This window comes from Primulina tabacum, chromosome 12 (genome assembly GCF_025594145.1).
Source record: "Primulina tabacum isolate GXHZ01 chromosome 12, ASM2559414v2, whole genome shotgun sequence".
Lineage (NCBI taxonomy): Eukaryota > Viridiplantae > Streptophyta > Magnoliopsida > Lamiales > Gesneriaceae > Primulina > Primulina tabacum.
This window is the reverse complement of record NC_134561.1, coordinates 22,834,017-22,839,531: the sequence shown is the minus strand read 5'-3', so window position 1 is coordinate 22,839,531 and position 5,515 is coordinate 22,834,017.

Here is a 5,515-nt window from a genome sequence, read left to right as displayed (position 1 = left end):
TCACCTCGGAAGGTATATTTTACTATGTTGTCATGCCTTTCGGGTTGAAGAATGTCGGGGCCACATATCAGCATCTAATGAACAAAGTATTTGAGAAGCAGCTGGGAAGAAATGTGGAAGTTTATGTTGACGACATCCTGGGCAAGTCTAAGGAGGTTTCTGGTTTCATCTCCGATTTAAGAGATACTTTTTCCACTCTTATGAGATATGGAATTAAGCTCAATCCGGCCAAATGCATCTTTGGCATTAAGAGTGGTAAATTTTTGGGTTTTATGGTCACTAATCGGGGGATCGAGGTAATCAGGAGAAATTCAAGTTAGTGTTAAACATGTTATCCCATCGATATGTTCGAGAAGTTCAGAAGCTGACCGAGAGAATTGCTTCTCTTTCCCGGTTCATATCCTGGTCAGCACATCAGAGTTATCCATTTTTCCAAGTTCTTCGGAAGGCACAACAGTTTGTGTGGGATGAAAAATGTGAACATGCCTTTCAAGACCTTAAAAGTCATCTGGCAGAGCTTCCTGTATTGGTGAAGCCAGAGCCCGAGGAGAAATTATTTGTCAATCTATCCACTACGGAATATGCTGTCAGCTCGGCACTTGTGAAGGAAGAAGGCTCTGATCAGAAGCCTATCTATTATGTCAGTCATGCTCTTAGGGGCCCCGAGCTCCGATATAGTGAAGTGGAGAAGATAGCCCTAGCTTTTGTTATGACTTCCCAGAAAATGCAACCTTATTTCTTGTCGCATCAGATCATTGTGTTTACTAATAGTCCTCTCGTGATGATTATGACTCACTTAGAGGTATCTGGAAGAATGATCAAATGGACAGTGGAGCTGGGAGAATATGACATTGAGTACAGGCCTCGGTTTTCCATCAAAGCACAGGCCTTGTCAGATTTCTTATCCAAGATGGTTCAGCCTGATGAAGAGAAGGTATGAAGGGTATTCGTGGATGGGGCGTCTAGCCTTTCTGGATGTGGGGTGGGAGTAGTGGTAATAGCTCCCCAGGAGAGAAGATTAAATTGAAATTAATGATTGACTCTCAGGTGACTAATAATGAAGCAGAATATGAGGCTGTTCTCACCGGTATTCGAGCTGCCCGAGAGATTGGAGCCTCCCGGATCATTTTGTATTCCGATTCGCAGTTTATTAATCAGTAGATAAAGGACATTTATGATCTTAAGGATGACAAGATGCTTAAATATCTAAATCTCATTAAAGCCCAGGCCAAATTCTTTGTGGATTGGAGCATTGAGCAGATTTCCCGTGATGAAAATGGGGAAGCAGATGCTTTAGCTAAAATGGACGTCTCCTTATCGGAAGTTAGTACCTGAGAAGTACTGCATGTTACCCGGCTAATTCTTTCCACGGAAGAAGAGATATTGCCAGCACCAGAGGATCCGTGGATGACACCCCTGATCAAGTTCATTGTCAACAATGAAGTACCTGAAGACTCAAGCTCAGAAGATCAAGAGACAATCTCCCAGGTTTGTTGTGGCGACACGAACCTAATTCGTCTTCTTAATCATTATTAGGATCAATTAGTTAATCTGGGTCTAATTTTTTTTTTTAAAATACATAAGTGCGGAACATAAGATGATCAATCTGATATACATATCAACAGTAAAGTACAAGTCTTGTACAAAATACATTTATCTCAACTAAGGTTCAACAACTACATATCCAGTGCTGAAACCAATTCTACTTCTAAGTTCGGATCTCCACACTTATCTTGAATCTCTCATCCTCTTTGTGACCCTGATCCTGTCCCACCTGTTGTCATGCACACATACAAACACAACAACAGCCGGATAACTCCGGTGAGAAATATATTCCTAGTATAAACAACACATACATGCAATCATATAACAAGATATAAAAGCATGAAACATATATCAATAACATGTATCATAATCTGAAAGACATGAATCGATATAAAGCTGTAAATAAACTCTGGACTCATCATCTCAGACTCGACTCATCTCTAATCTAGGGATCCCGATTCATGGATATTGGCACACTATATCGAATCTCCGCAATAGAAGTCGATCTGCTCCTACACAACATCGATATAACACAACATCCAGTGTCTTGGCACATCCGCCAAAGACTTGGCACCTTCACCAATGACTAGGCACATCCGCCCATGACTCAATACATGCTTTGCTATAAATCAATAGACTAAGCATATCGATCTCATGAATTGTAAACATCAATGCAATTAAGTAAAGTATGTGGTTTTGAGAAACTCAAGTCCGATCCAACTCAAGTTGTATTTTCCTAGTTCAACATTGATTTATACCTTTCTCTTGTCGATCTTACGAAGTCAAAGTCTTGAATTCGAAACTGTCGATATCAAATCTGAAATGACATGTTCGATAGGTACAACATCAATATACCATTAATATCAAAATCTGCTCTGATCAATACTCAATCTGGATCAATATCAACGGTATAACAGCACAATAACGATATTCCCGGTAACTCAACAACACGAGATATCAATTACCAACAACTCATAATCGATCAATAAACACAATCTGATATCAAACCTGTATATTCTCAATCAAATCAAATCTGAAAAATCATAACAATTCCATACAGTATCCGTTCTTCATTCTGATTTTGATTATACAATGATAACAATATCAGCAACAGATAATATAGATCATATCAGGATTTCCTCCATATCATATCTTCAAATCATATCAGAAAGTAATAAAACTTACGTCCAGTTGAAGTTCTTGTCGAGAGGAGCACGGTACTAAAGTCGGATTTAAAATCTAACGGACGGATCTTCCGCAAATAGATTTCTAATATCAAGAATTGAAGCTTTCCCCTGAACCTCGGTTTCCTTCTTCTTTTCTTCTCAGGAAATGAAATGGTTTTATATATATATATATATATATATATCATGCATGGCTAGGGGCAAGTGGCTTCATTCTTGTGCTGCACGTCTCGCGCATATGCGCAAGACACTCTGTCTCGGCATTTGTCAGGTCCACCAGCTCGCGCAAATGCGCGTCCTCTCCCGGCGCATATGCGCGAGGTTCTCTGCCATACTTGCGCATATGCGTGGGTCCTGATCGCGCATATGCGCGAGGTTCTCTGCCTACCTCGTGCATATTCTCCCTTCTCGGTCACGCATATGAGCGAGGGGTTCAGTCCTCGCACATAATTCAGTCTTCTTTTGTCTTTTTCGGTCTGATCCTTTCCGTATATAATCACATCAATTATCAATAAATCATTTCAAATTACAATAACAAAATTCTCGGGCATTACAATTCTCCCACTCTAAAATCTGATTTCGTCCCCGAAATTACAGGCAATCAAACCAGATACAATAAGGAGATATACATAAGCTAAATAAAGAGACTCACATCAATGAAATAACTCCGGGAATTTCTGTCTCATATCTGATTCAGTCTCCCAGGTAACTTCTTCAATGCCATGACGACTCCACTGAACTTTCACAAGCGGAATAGTCTTCGTTCTGAGCTGCTTTTCTTTACGATCGAGAATCTGGATCGGCTTTTCAAAATAACTCAATGTCGCATCAAGTTCGGCCTCGTCTGGCTGAAGAATATGAGATGCATCAGGAAGATAGTTCCGCAATAAAGATACATGAAAGACATCATGTATTCCAGATAGAGAAGGCGGTAAGGCGAGTCGATAGGCACGATCTCCTATCTTCTCGAGAATCTCATAAGGACCGATATATCGTGGAGACAACTTTCCTTCTTGCCAAATCTGACAAAGCCTCTGAAAGGAGAAATCTTCAAAAATACTCTGTCTCCTGCCTCAAATACCAACGGTTGACGACGAATATTGGCATATTTGGCCTGTCTGTCTTGAGCTGTCTTCATTCTCTTCTGAATCATCTTCACTTTTTCAATCATATCTCTAATCATATCAGGCCCAATCTCAGATACCTCGGAGATATCATCCCAATAAAGAGGGGATCTGCACTTCTTGTCGTACAACGCTTCAAATGGAGCCATCTCTATACTCGTCTGATAGCTGTTGTTGTACGAAAACTCACAAAATGGCAAAGATTCTTGCCAACCAGTGCCAAAGTCCAGCACTACAGCTCTCAGCATATCCTCCAATGTCTGGATAGTCCGCTCTGACTGTCCGTCGGTCTGTGGATGATATGTGGTACTCAGATGTAACTTCGTACCTAGAGCTTGCTGCAAACTGTGCCAAAAGTGCGAAGTAAACTGAGGGTCACGGTTTGATACAATCGACTTCGGCACTCCATGTAATCTGACCACTTCTCTGACATAAATCTCTGCCAGCTGGTCATGTCGGTACGTCATCTTGTACGGAATAAAACATGCTGATTTGGTCAATCTATCAATCACGACCCAAATCACATCACAACCTCGGGAGGAACGTGGTAGCTTCGTCACAAAATCCATAGAAATGTGATCTCATTTCCATTCAGGAATAGACAAGCTGTGTAATAAACCTCCTGGTTTCTTTCTTTCGGCTTTCACCTGCTGGCAATTCAGACATTTTGATACAAACACTGCAATATCTGCCTTCATCTGTTTCCACCAAAACTTTCTTTTCAAATCATTATACATCTTTCTGCCACCAGAATGAATACTGAATCGACTACTGTGCGTTTCTGACAAAATCTATCGTTTCAAATCTGAAACATCTGGCACAACAAGACGATTATTCACATACAGTAAATCATCACGTACCTAATACTCTAACGATGCCCTGCTCTGACCATCGAAATCGAGTTCTGAACATTATGATCAACTTTCTGAGCTTCTTTAATTCTCAAAATCAGCTCTGGTTCGACTTGAATAGTATAGAGTCTCAACGGTCTACAATCTGTTTCAAATACTAATCCAGACAAACAACAATCTTCAATCAAATTTGAAACACCAATCGTCGATAAGGATAAAGAACATACCTTTCGACTCAGTGCATCAGCTGCTGCATTAGATTTCCCCGGATAGTATTTGATTTCACAATCAAAATCTTTCAATAAATCAAGCCATCTTCGTTGCCTCATATTCAATTCAGACTGTGAAAACAGATATTTCAGACTCTTGTGATCAGAATAAATCTCAAACTTCTCACCGTATAGATAGTGTCGCCATATCTTCAATGCAAATACAATGGCTGCCAATTCAAAATCATGAATTGGGTAGCGAGACTCATGTGGCTTCAATTGTCTTGAGGCATAGGCAATAACATGTCCTCGCTGCATCAAAACACAACCCAATCCTCTGTGAGAAGCATCACAATAAACAATAAAATCACCAGTACCTGACAGGATAGTAAACACCGGAGCACTGGTCAATCTCTTCTTCAATTCTAGAAAACTGGACTCACACTCCTTTGACCAAACAAATGGTTCGTACTTCTGAGTCAGCTGCGTAATAGGCTTAGCAATACTCGAGAAATCTTTAATTAATCGACGGTAATAGCCTGCTAAACCCATAAAACTGCGTATCTCTGGCACAGATGTCGGTCTACGCCAGTTAATCACTG